Source organism: Pelodiscus sinensis, chromosome 27 (genome assembly GCF_049634645.1).
Source record: "Pelodiscus sinensis isolate JC-2024 chromosome 27, ASM4963464v1, whole genome shotgun sequence".
Classification (NCBI taxonomy): Eukaryota; Metazoa; Chordata; order Testudines; family Trionychidae; genus Pelodiscus; species Pelodiscus sinensis.
In genome coordinates this window covers 11,412,669-11,426,468 of record NC_134737.1, presented here as the reverse complement: position 1 = coordinate 11,426,468, position 13,800 = coordinate 11,412,669, and the positions used below count along the sequence as shown (strand labels likewise).

General features: G+C 45.8%; 1 long non-coding RNA gene across 1 annotated transcript in view; it reads left to right on the top strand.

Annotated features, from left to right (window-relative positions):
- Positions 1-61: 61 nt before the first annotated feature.
- LOC142820863 (uncharacterized) overlaps positions 62-13,800 on the top strand; it is a 43,056-nt gene continuing 29,317 nt past the window's right edge. Inside the window, exons 1-2 of the long non-coding RNA XR_012897807.1 lie at positions 62-160; positions 7,150-7,613. This is a non-coding gene — a long non-coding RNA (uncharacterized LOC142820863). The remainder of the gene's footprint in view (positions 161-7,149; positions 7,614-13,800) is intronic.

Below are 13,800 nucleotides of genomic sequence, written 5' to 3'. Positions count from 1 at the left end.
GCAAAGAAGGGGAGGGGAAGGGTGATTTAAAAGTGCTGCTTGGTTAAAGCCAATGTTGGAAGGTGGGTGGAAAATGGCTAAGAAAGAACCATCACTAGCAAAAACCAGCAGGAGCAGCCAGGACCACTGTCTCCTTCCCCCTTTTAACAAAACAAATCTGGTAAGATGAAGGAGAGGGGAAGAGAATTGTTTTTCAGAGTTGTCATTTAGACACATAAATATTTAAAGAGGGTAAAAGAAAGCCCCTCAATTGTTCTTTGGTTTAAAGGAGAAATGATTTCTGTATGGTTCCTGTGGGATAGGTAGCAGGCAAAGGGCTGAGATATGAAGCTATTTATTATTTTTGAGAGCGATGCTTGCAGGCAGCTTTAGACCCTCAATTTTTTACAAAAATCCCCCTTTTTACATGCATGAAGTCATTTTGATTGTGAGCAAGGGTGGGACCTGTTTTTGGGACCTGCTTGTGCTGTTCTATGACTATGTAAGTCCTGGTTTACACCAGTGGTGGGTGAATGAAAGATCAGGACACTGTACTGTAATGTAGGGAACTTTTCCACAGCCTGGGCTGAATATCAATAGATTGTCTTGTCACCTCCCCTCCTATTTGTGATTGTTCTAGCCCACCTCTGACCCATGTTCTCCATTGCATAGTATCTGTGTAGTAGCTATGGTAATTGCTTACATGGAAAAGTGACATTAGGAATGTATTATTTAATGTATCTTTAGATTATTTTAACATGATTTAGCTGCTGGTAATCAGGAAAAACGAGCCCCACATGGTCAGCTACAAACCACCAGCCCCCATTTTTTTTAACCTAAGTTATTCTAAGATCAAAGTCTATTAAAAGTGAAAGGATTTTTAAACTCCAATTCACTTGTCCCCCATTATGGCCTTTTGTGTATGTTTTACATTTCTCCCCACCTGGATGAGGAAATGAACGTTTCTCTTTTGCTGAGGATCATTTTCCCATCCAAGTTCTTCCTCTGACTTTGGGCTTCAAACTCTGCAGTTAAAAGTAGTTTCATTGTCATTTTCTTCTGAAACTGAAGACTCATCCAGGGAGCCAAAGTTTTAAAATCTGGGTGCCTAAAGTTAGATTCCTAACTTAAGATTTAGGAACCTAAATCAAAGTAGCTGGTTTTTCAGACCTGCGGAGTAGCTGCAGCTTTTGCAAGCTCTTGGTCTGCAGTAAGCTCAGCATGGCCACAAAGATTCACCAATGCCAATTTTATGCAGGATCAAAGCTATGGCTCTAGATGAGGGCTGAGATTTTCAGTATCTTTGAAAATCAGGCCATTTTATAGGAGGGATAAGATTTTTGCCCAGTGCTTAGCACAGTGGAACATTGGTCCATATCTTCAGCTCCTACGAATGAATGCAATACAAAATATAATAGTATTTTGAAAAGTACATAAACCCTTTAGGAACATAGAACACTGAGAAGAAACCTAAAGGAGTTAGGTACTGAACTCTCATTATTCAGTGGGAGTTGAGTGCCTAACTTTCTGACTTGTTTGACAATTCCCATCACAAATCCCAGTCAGTAAAGTTTCTTTTTCATTAGTCCCTTTTTGAAAAAGTGGTTGCAAATTCTCCTGTGAGTTCTTAATTTAAGCACACATTGTTATTCCTGGCAGCTGCAAAGTTTGAAACAGACTAAAAATGAAAGGGAAACTGACCAGTCTGTTTTTAATGTATAGAAAAATACACAAATGGCATAAATGGAAAAAAAAGTAAAAATTCTTAGACTAGTTTTATAGTGGGTAATGCCACTGAATTCAGTGAAGTAATTCCTCATTAACGCTGGTGTGAGAGAAAAACACCATGATCGGGGCTTGATTCATCTCAGTTGACAGCAGTGCAAGTGAGGTGAGATGCAAACCAACCATGCTGATGTGTTTTTGTTTTAAACCTACTTTTTTACAATATAAAGTTTTAGTAACACAGGTAGATGCATATTATTTTTTTGTTTTAAATAAAAGTTAACAGTAAATAATAAAATCACAGGTCTAAATCTTCATTGCCTTGTGTTATTTCCACCTGTGCCAACTTGGTGACCTCCTTAGGCCTCTTCCAGCTCTATGATTCTAAGTGATTTTAAAATGCTGGCATTTTGGCTGGACAGTGATTGACACCCACATTGCCTAAACAAAATGACCCCAGCAAGGTGTAAGACAATGGAGAATAAACTCTGTCACATTTCATGGAGTTTTCCTTTCATATGTCTAGTTCCTTTGCTGAGAGATTTTGCCCTATATTTCAAGGCTGCCTTCAAAATTTGGTTCCTTATTAGAATCATAGAATCCCAGGGTTGGAAGAGACCTCAGGAGGTCGAGTCCAGCCCCTTCTCCTGCCCAAAGCAGGACCAACCCCAACTCAATCATCCCAGCCAGGGCTTTGACAAGCCGGGTCTTAAAAACCTCTAAGGATGGAGATTCCACCCCCTCCCTAGGGAACCCATTCCAGTGCTTCCCCACCCTAATAGGGAAATAGGTTTTCCTAATATCCAACCTAGACCTCCCCCACTGCAACGTGAGACCATTGCTCCTTGTTCTGTCATCCGTCACTACTGAGAACAGCCTCTTTCCGTTCTCTTTGGAACCTCCTTTCAGGTAGCTGAAGGCTGCTATCAAATCCCTCTTCACTCTTCTCTTCTGCAGACTAAATAAGCCCTCAGCCTCTCTTCATGGGTCATATGCTCCAGCCCCCTAATCATTTTGGTCACCCCCCACTGGACCCTCTCCAATGCGTCCACATCCTTTCTATATTGGGGGGGCCTATCTATACTAGACGCAATACTCCAGATGTGGCTTCACCAGTGCTGAATAAAGGGGAATAATCACTTCTCTAGATCTGCTGGCAATGCTCCTCCTAATGCACCCTAATATGCCATTAGCCTTCTTGGCTACAAGGGCACACTGTTGACGCATATCCAGCTTCTCATCCACTGTAATCCCCAGGTCCTTTCCTGCTGCTTGTCGGTCCCCAGCCTGTAACAATGCTTGGGATTCTTCCAACCCAAGTGGAGGACTCTGCACTTGGCCTTGTTGAACCTCATTAGATTTCTTGTGGCCCAATCTTCCAATTGGTCTAGGTCACTCTAGACCCTATCCCTGCCCTCCAACTATCTCTCCCCCTAACTTAGTGTCATCCGTAAACTTGCTGAGGGTGCAATCCATCCCCTCATCCAGGTCATTAAGAAAGATGTTGAACAAAACTGGCCCTAGAATCGATCCTTGGGGCATTCCACTTGAAATCAACCACCAACCAGACATCAAGCTGTTGATCGCTACCCATTGGGCCCGACAAGCTAACCAGCTTTTTATCCACCTTACAGTCCATTTATCCAATCCATACTTCCTTAATTTGCTGGCAAGTATATTGTGGGAGACTGTATCAAAAGCTTTGCTAAAGTCAAGGCATATCACATCCACTGTCTTCCTCATGTCCCTGGAGCCAGCTACCTCATCATAGAAGCTAATCAGGTTGGTCAGACACAACTTGCCCTTGGTGAATCCAAGTTGACTATTCCTAATCACTTCCCCTCTTCCAGGTGCTTCAAAATAGGTTCCTTGAGGATTCCCTCCGTGATTTTTCCAGGTACTGAGGTGAGGCTGACTGATCTGTAGTTCCCTGGATTGTCCTTCTTCCTTTTTTTTAAAGATGGGCACTACATTTGCTTTTTTCCAAACTTCCGGGATCTCTCCTGATCTCCATGCATTTTCAAAGATAGCGACCAAAGACTCTGCAATGATATTTGCCAACTCCCTCAGTACCCTCGGATGCATTAAATCCGGCCCTGTGAATTTGTGCGCGTCTAACTTTTTTTAAAGGGTTCTTAACCTGTTTTTTCTCCACCGAGGACTGCCCACCTTCCTATACTGTGTTGCCTAATTCAGTAGTCTGGGAGCTGACCTTGTCTGTGAAGACAGAGGCAAAGAAAGCATTGAGTACTTCAGCTTTTCCCATATCATTGGTCACTAGATTACCTCCCTCATCCAATAAGGGCCCCACACTCTCTCCGATCACCCTCTTATTGCTAACATGCCTGTAGAAACCTTTCGGCTGTGTCTAGACTGCACCCCTTTTGCGGAAAAGGGATGCAGATTAGACAAAGTGCAATTGCAAATGAAGCGGGGATTTAAATCTTCCCCGCTTCATTTGCATGAACATGGCTGCCGCTTTTTTTCGGCTCGGGGCTTTGCCGGCAAAAAGTGCCAGTCTAGACGGGGATCTTTCGGAAAATAAAGCCTTTTCCGAAAGATCCCTTATTCCTGATTTTAAGCCTTTACCCCCTAACAGCTGTTCCAAGACAAATGATGCGCAACAATAATTTTTCTGAGCGACGTGGGGGTGGGGTAAGCAGGGAGCCTGCCTGAGGCTCTCACCTACGTTTGTGGGTTAGATCTGGTGGCTTAGCAGGCCAGATCCGGATGGCTGGCCCTATTTTGCCCAGGCCTGTTCTAGCCCTTAAATAGCAGCCCTGGACAAGTGCAAAACCAGACAGTGAGGCTGCCTAGAAACAAAAATGAAAGTGACCCACTTTCCCACAGTCCTGGCTGAGTGAAATACAGAAAGTAACTGAAGAGCATACATTATTAAAGGCATTTTTTAAAAAAAATCCTCCCTCATTTTAATAATTTCTAGGTACTCCTACTAGTGCAGGTAAGGAATGGACTTTTAAGTAATATTTTTAACCCGATTGAGTCACTGATGATATCAGGGAGGTGACATTCGAATGGGATTCTTTTAGAAATAACTTAAGACGACTCTGTGACTCATCATGCCAAAGCACTCTGGTTCATGTGCCTCATCAGTCACCACAAATGTGGAGGGAGCTCTTACAGACGTTATGATTAATTGATTATTTGTATTGCAGCATCCAGAGGCACTAACTGAGATCCGGGCCCCGTTGTGCTGAGCAATGTGCACGGCCATGGGAAAAGAGGGTCGCTGCTCTACAGAGCTTATAATGACGATAGGCAAGATTGATGTAGGAAGGGTTAGAATTCTCACTTTATGGCTGCAGAATGAGGTGGAAAACAGACTAAATAATTGGCTCAGCTCGCCTGTGAAGACATTTCTGCTGCACAGCCAATGAAAGTGGGGGGAGCAAGCACAGAATTTTGTTTTTCAGTGGGTCCTACAAAATAGCAGCTGGGTTTTGGTTTTTGTTTCTGCCTTTTTTTGGCATTGGAATTGAGGATTTAAAAATATACAAGGGGAAATTCTGTTCTTGAATCTGGAGTCATTCATATGGCTGCCATGGGAATGCTTTGGGGTGACTGAACAGAATTTGGCTTTCAGAAGCTAGGAGTTTTTTCCCACTGGTCACCCAGGCAATCAGTGGCAGTGGCAGTAGCCTCATTTAACAGCTGGGGTGCATCTAGACTGGCAAAATTTTGCACAAAAACTTGCCAGCTGTCTACATTGGCTGCTTGAATTTGCGCAAGAACACTGACAATCTAATGTAAGATTGTCAGTGTTCTTACGCAAATACACTGATGCTCCCGCTCAGGAAAAAGCCCTCTTGCGCAAATGTTTTTGCACAGGAAGGCCAGTGTAGACAGGGAAGAACTGTTTTGTGCAAAAAAGCCCCGATGGCGAAAATGGCGATCGGAGCTTTTTTGCGCAAAATCGTGTCTAGACTGGCCACGGATGCTTTTGTGCAAAAGCACTTTTTGCTCCAAGGCACCCGTGCCAATCTAGACGCGCTTTTGCGGAAATACTTTTAACGGAAAAACTTTTCAGTTCAAAGCATTTCCTCAAAATCATGCCAGTCTAGACGCAGCCCTGGGGTATAGAGAGACTGGACTGAGCTCTTGCAGGCCGAGAACCTCTTTTCATTATGTGTGTGTATAGTACCTAGCACAACGGGGCCCCGATCCTTGGTACTAGAACAATAGATGAGCCAGAGGTCATGCAAGGAATCTCTGACAGAGCTACAATCTGAATCTGTATTTCTAGAGCACCAGCCCAGAGCCTTTTTCTGAAAGCCGAGCAAAAAGCCCAGTTTCTGGCTGAGAGAAGAGGACTATTCTGGAGTGAATACAGAATAATGAGCGACATTTGCCCTTCCTTCTAGCGCAGATTAAAAGGCCAGGTGCCACATCAGCTTTGCCTAGTACAGCCGCTCTCCGAGTTACGAACAAGTTACGGACCAACACTTGGTCCGTAACTCGAACTGTTCGTAACTCTGAATCCATTGAGTTATACACGACTGCGCTGTTCGTAAGTGCGGGTCGCATTCATAACTCGGAGGCCGCCTTTACAACCGCTCCATGGGCGCTTTGGTCGTAAGTGCGAACGGTCATAACTCGACCATTCGCAACTCAAGGAGCGGCTGTATGTCTCAAGGCAACATCCACTGTAGTTTGCCAGAGACTAAACTCGTCCATGCTAAAACTCTGCCCCTATTGCACTGGCTTTGAGACCCAATTGGCTTTTACACGTAGAGGACTGGTTAGAACGATTAAATGTCTGAGCTGGGAGGAAAGAAGTTTTTGCGGGAGATCTCTTCTTCAAAAACCTTCTTTCGCAAAAACCCTGCAGTGTAGACAAAGCCTCGGTGACTTGCCCATGTCAAGGGAGTGGTGATGGGGAGGGGTGCATAACTGAAGACAAATTTCTTGACTCGTGATGCATGGCCTTAACTACATGTCACTGACAGAACCAAGAACCCAACCTCAGGACTAATTTTTCACTGTGCTAACTGTTAGACACACTTGTCCCCTAGCTATGGAATAATTCCTGAATATCTACAAAGGAAGACATTTGTAGGTTTCTTTGGAAGATTTGTGGCTTGTTTACACCAGGCTATGTGAGAGGGGATGGTCATGAGACGGTGTCTAGGGAATTGCATAAAATGATGGGGTGGATCAAATAGGAAGCACCTGAAGAATAACACTTAATACAGTGTAGCTATCCCACTGCTGCCGCCTAGAGCCAGCCTGACCATATAGGTGAACTAGGCGGTCGCTTATGGTGCTGGGTTTTGAGGGGTGCCAAATTAGACAGAAGTGATTTTTTTCTCAATTAAAAAAATATTAATATATCATCTCTTATAGATGAAAGTACCAAATATTGTACTTGTCAAACAGGGCAGCATTGCCATGTTTGAAGCTGAGTTATATTATTTATTTCCCCAGACCTCTTTGGCCGGCCCTGCTGTCATCCCATGAGGAGCCAACAGGCACGTCAGACCATGCTTAACGCGGCTAAGGAAATGCTTTGAGCTTTGCTATCAGGAGGAATTAATTGCTGATTAAAAATGAAAGAAACCGACAAGAAAAGCTGATGCTGTTGGACAGCGAAGAGCTAAGACTCTTGCCTCGCAGTTTGGTGTGGAGAATGAAGATCCCCAAACTGGATGCATTCAGTGAAGAGCTAACGAGCTGGAGGGAAGTCCTCCCCCCACAAGGGATGGAAGCCTGCATGGAACTGTTGTTTCAGGCCAATTCTGTAGAATTCCATTTCTGCTTGGTTTGGAGGTGACCGAGAGATGTTTGATCAGTCACTATCTGGAAAAGGAGAACCAAGCCAATGAAGCAATAATCGGAGAGTCGAGCTGAATCGGGCAGACAGAGCCGTACTAGCTCAGGCTGCAGTCCTGGTAAGTCTTCCAAACTCCGCAAGGTTTGGCTAGTTCCCTTCTTGGATATTCCCTCTGAGTCAGTGCCCTGCGAAGGAGCGAGGGACTGCTGCATTGCTTCTTGGCCATAGTTCTGCTCTGTTGCTTCTTGGCTGTAGCTGTTAAAACGCGGAACTGGCTGGGAAACAAAATTCCGAAACATTTTCACAAAATTCCCTTTGTTTCTCGTCCAAACGTGGGGTGAAATTTTCTATCCAACTCTGGCCAGTACAGACCCTTTGGCATGTTCTGCAGGAGTTAGGTGTGATAACCTGGGTAATTCTCCTCTGCAGTTTCTGGATCCAGTATTCTCCTTCATTCCCTCTCTACACTGAATTGTTGTAGACTGTGGCTTTTTGCTGTTAGGCTAGGTCTACACTGCAGTGCTATTTTGGGTTAACGGAGGTATCCTGAAATAGTTATTCCACGTCTTTTGAGTGCTCCCGTTATTTCAAAATGTAACAGGCTTGCTAACCCAGTATCCCTGTAAACCTCGTTCCACGGGGAGTAAGGGACGTTTCGGAATAGTGATTTATTTTGAAACAAGTGCTGTGTAGACACTATTTCGAAATAACATCAAAATAAGATGCACAATTTGCATAGCTCAAATTGCGTACATCTTATTTCAACCTAAGGTGCAGTGTTGATGCACCCTTAGAGAGCTGCTGTGTGTCGCTCCAGAGGAAGTTGTATTTAGGTAGCTTGTGAGGACAACGGCGAAAACTGTGGAATTTGGGAACCTTCAGTTATCTCACACACACACACACACACACACACACACACACACACACACACACACACACACACACACACACACACACACACACACACACACACACACACACACACACACACACACACACACACACACACACACACACACACACACACACACACCCTACTGCCCAATCTCCCACTTAGTTGCTTCTAGGCTTTATTTCCCATCCAAGAGGTGGCTGCATTTCAGATATTAAGTGATTTCTGCATGTCTAATGCATGAAGCATTATGAGAATCAGATGAAAATGCTCCCTAAATCTCATTGTTAGTCAGGGTGGATTGATTTAAATCATGATTTAACTCAGCGAGCAGAAACTCTTGATTTAAATAATTGATTTCAGTCTCATTTTACATTATACCTTTTATTTTCCTCGAGAAATATTCATTCTGATTGATCGATATGATCACTAAAACAAAGAATCATAGGAATGTATGCCTGAAAAGAAACTTGCAAGGTCATCTAGTCCAGTGTTTCTCAACCAGTGGTACGTGTACCCTTAGGGGTACTCAAGAGAAGTCTGGGGGATACGTCAACACAACTGAAATTTGGAGAAAACTGAAATTTTGTTTTAAGTTTTACAGCATTTTATTATTGTTGTACTTTTTATACCCAAAAACTTAATCGCCCACTCAGCTATGATTAAGTTGTTTAAACAAATGTGTTGCAATGGTAGAAAAAAATGTTATGTGTCTGAAAACTATAGGTACTGGGGGTACTTATAATTTTTTTTTAAAGGGGTACTTTATAAAAAAAGGTTGAGAAACACTCAGGGCCGGATGGAAGCATGGGCGAGACAGGCAGCTGCCCAGAGCGCCAACTGATAGGGGCGCCTGATGGCAATTATAAGGGGTGCGTGGCGTCCCTTACAGTTGCCATCAGGCGCCACTCGCCTGACTCCCGCAGCGCCGGCCCGCCTGCATCCTTGTGGCGCTGGCCAGCAACACCCTTTCCCCCACGGTCGCGGGGCCCTACACGGCCCGGCATGTGCGCCAGCAGCAACAGCTGGGTTGAACTGGGCTGCGCATGCACCGTGTGCCCCGGGGGTGAGCCTGGGCTGCACGCCCGTGGCTGTAGCTGGGCTGCGCATGCACCGTGTGCTCCGGGGGCGGGCCTGTGCACCCTAGGGGGGCGGGCCTGCTCCCCACGGGTGGGCCTGCACATGCACCGTGTGCCCGGGGGCGGTGCCATGCGCCTGTGCCCGGGGCACCAGAATACCTCGGGCCGGCCCTGGAAACACTGATCTAGTCCAATCCCGTGTACTGGGTCAGAACCAACTACACCTAGATATATGTTGATTTGCAATGAGCTATCATCTCTACGCTAAATTCTGTCATTCTTTTTGCTAAGCAGGAGCAAACATTCTATGCACATTTATTTAAACATGTATGTAGTTTAACACGTGTGTGTACAGATCTTTTATGATGTTAGAAAATGGTGAATGATGCATTTTTTATGATGATTTTTTACTTGGGATTTATGTCAAGCAGTATTTGGATGGAAATGAGAATTCTGTGTAATATCGTTTTTAATTAAGTAGATAAAACTACCTCATGTACTGGATATGTGAGGGGAAAAAATAAGAAATTATGTTTTACATTTAAAACTCATTTATTAAACAAAGGAAGTATTAACTGCAGGGAGAGCTGGATTGTGTCTGGCCACTATGGGCTAGAATATCAAAGGTATTTAGATGCTTAAAGATGCAGATAGATGCCCAGTGCAATTTTCAGAAGTGGCTAACCAGGTTAGGTACCTAACTCTATTGAAATCTAACTTATGTGCTTCTGAAAATTGCTTTAGGAGTGTCTCCATAGTTTTAGATGCTTAAAGTCCTTTGAAAAGATCTCATCTTCTCCCACCTGTGTTTTATTCATTGTCTGGAAAAGGAAAACAAGCTTTCCTGCTTTTTCCATTCAACTAGTCAAAATGAAAAAAGCTTTTCTTTCTGTATCCACTAGTTAAACTGCAAGCTAGAATAATTAAGGCAAAAGCTGTTCAGCCCACCAGAAACTGAAAGTACCTATATTTGGATAAAGGGAAATGCCGGCATTGTTTCCATTGAGAAGACTAAACATCATAGAGATAGTTAACACAGTACATGACACTCCTTCCTTGGTAGTCCGTCGTGTCCGAAGATGACGTCTTGAGCTTGCAGAGGCTCATCGGTTGTGGACTCGCATGTGGTTGAGGATTCCAAGCTTTGAACGGCATGGGCGTTCACAGAAGGGGCAAAGGAATTGTCTTGTCTCTGTTGGTGTGGCTGCTACTGTTGCTTTTCTCCTCTCACGAACATCAATCAGGCGTATGCGTCGCTGCTCTTCGAAGTTGTCATACATGTGTCGTACGAGAGCATGCCATCCTGTTCCGTCTCCTGCATGCTGCTCTAGCTGCTTTGGCTTTAATCCAGCACGAGTGTGACGGATCCGCCAGGCCCCACACTAGAGCCAGCAAAGCCTCCACCGCTTTTCCGGAGGGCAGGGGAGACCGCGCTGGGGAGGAGACACCGCACCGCCAACAGAGGCCCCAATGCCTGTATACGCGGGCTACGGGAGGAGGCAGGCTGACCCGGGGAGAGGGCAACGTGTCTGGTACAGCAAACAGTGGGCCCATTCAAAAGGGCCAGGGGAGCGAGGGGGAGGCGGTAGAACCGCGGACCTCCCAGAGGGAGTCGACAAGGAGACACCCCGAGAGGACCGCAGCAGCAACGAGAGGGAGGAAGCCTCAGAGACTCTGGTAGGAACTGTGATCGGGGAGTGGAAAGAGAAAGACAGTGAAGGGGGAAGGAAGCAGCCTGGGGCAGGGCAACATTGGCGCCTGTGGGCTGATGAGTTTCGGGGGAGCATCCTGTCAGCTGGGTAGGGAGCTATCTGTCCCTACGCCTTAGGGCCCCAGGCTGGGACTTGGTGGAGAGGGAGGGCCTGGGTCCCGCTTACCCCTTCCAAGTGGAGGGAGTGCACTTGCCCTACGTGTTCAGGCAACAACCAACCTACCATATCAGACTATTGAAATTCAGCCCTACGGGGAACGGCGAACTCACGGGAGTTTGGGGTGACTTTAAGGCAGCCGGTCACACGGGACCCTGCCCGAACTCATGGGTAGGGGCTCCAGACCAAACTGAGCTGCCACAATGAGCAATGTTGGCCTTTATGCAGTCTTTATACCTCTTTATACCTACCTTGTTTCCTTTTGCCCTGGTGCTCCTCACCATAGAGGAGTTGCTTAGGAATTCTTGATTCCTCCATTCGAATGACGTGGCCTGTCCAACAAAACTGGACTTTCAGAATCATGGCTTCAATGCCTGTGGTTCCGAATGTGCAGTAATGACCTCAGGCTGCGTGTGTGGAAGCGCTCCAGTAGTTTCACATGCTTTCTGTACTAGGTCCAGGCTTCACATCCATACAGGAGGTTGGCCAAGATTACAGCCTTGTAATCAGTTTAGTGGACTGTTGAATATTGTGCTGATTCAACACTCGTGCTCTAGGCTTCCTAATGCCTGATTGGCTTTGCAGATCCTGGCATTGATTTCTTTGTCAAGGGAGCCATCATTGGCTATCACACTGCTGAGGTACTTAAACTCGTCCACTGTTTTTAACTGTTCCTTCAATAGAGATGGAAGTGGGGAGAGCAGCAGATCGTGGAGCAGGCTGAAACAGTACCTCGGACTTTCCTAGGCTGATGGTCAAACCAAAGAGGCGAGTGGCTTCCTCAAACTTGTTGACAATCAGCTGGAGATCAGATTCCTCGTGTGCCGTAAGTGCACAGTCGTCAGCAAAAAGGACTTCAAGAAGGAGCCTCTCAAGCATCTTGGTTCTAGCATTCAAATGACGAAGGTTGAAAAGTGACCCATCAAACCTGTACTTTATATAGACTCCATGGTCCAGGTCCCTGACTGCGTGGCTGAGGACGCACGTAAAAAAGAGGTTGAATAGCACTGGGGCCAGCATGCACCCTTGCTTCACACCATTGAATATCTCAAATGGATCTGAAAACTTGCCATTTGAAAGAATGAAGCCAGTTATGTCATCATGGAACAGGAGCATGAGGTTGATAAATCTTCTTGGGCAGCTGAATTTTAACAGGATAATCCACAGGGCTTCTCTGTTGATGGTGTCAGACGCCTTGGTCAGGGCTATAAAGACAGCGTATAGATCCAAGTTCTGCTCTATGCACTTTTCCTGGACCTGACGAACAGCAAAGATCATAACAATGGTGCTGTGGCCTGAACAGAAACCACACTGTGCCTCTGGTAGGTTCTCCTCCGAGATGCTGGTGACCAGATGGTTAAGGATGACTCGAGCCAAAATCTTACAGTAGAGAGAAGAGAGATGCCCCGGTAATTTCCACAGCGTTATTGCCCTGTGGCATCCCTAAAGTCTTTGGGCATGTCGTCTTCTTCTTCCCAGATGCTGGTCAAAATGCTGTGAAAGGCTCTGAGTGACACTGGTCCTGCTGCCTTGAAAGTTTCAGCAGTCTACCATCCATCCCAGAGGCTTTGCCAGAGCTAGTCTGGCTGATTGCCTTTTTGACCTCATCCATTGTAGGGAGCAGGTCAAGACTGTCTATGGTGGGTTTCTGGGGGATCTGATCTAGGGCCGCAGGGTCAGCAATGGATGGCCTATTGAGAAGGATGTTGAAGTGCTCTCTCCACCTGTCATTGATGCTGCTCTTCTCCCTCCGGAGGGTCATGCCATCTGCAGGCAGGAGAGGTGCAGTACTTGGCTTTGAAGGTCCATATAAAGCTTTGATAGCACTGAAGAACATCTTGGAGTTCTTGGTATCGGCGTAATGTTGGACTTCATCCGCTTTTCTCTCCCGCCACTCATCCTGCATTTTGCAAAGTGCAGTCTGCGCCAGACTCTGAGGGTGCTTGAAACGGTCAAGTTTGGAGATTGAGGACTGGTCGTTTTGCCCTACCAAAAATGCGTTCTGTTTTTCCTCTAAAATCTTCATGATGGTCTCGTCATTTTCATCAGACCAGTCTTGGTGAACTCTCTTTTTTAGTCCTAGTGTCGACTTAGCTGACTCCGTCACCAGGGTTTTGAACTGGCCCCACTTTTGTGTTAGGTCTCCTGTCAAGGGTCCATGGGACGTCAGCACATCGTCAAGGCAGGCTGCGAATTGCTCATGATGACCAATATGCTGCAGCTTCCCGATGTTGAAGGAAGGTCTGACAACCTTGGGCTTCTTGCGGTACAGTGGTGTGATGTGCAGCATAAGGACAGATCTGACCAGTCTGTGATCAGTCCAGCACTCAGCTCCCCGCATGGCCCTAGTGATCTTAACATCATGCACGTCCTGCCTGCAACTGATGACATCGTCAATCAGGTGCCATTGTTTTGATCTCGGGTGCATCCATGTGGTCTTGTATTTATCCGCCTGCCTGAAGAGAG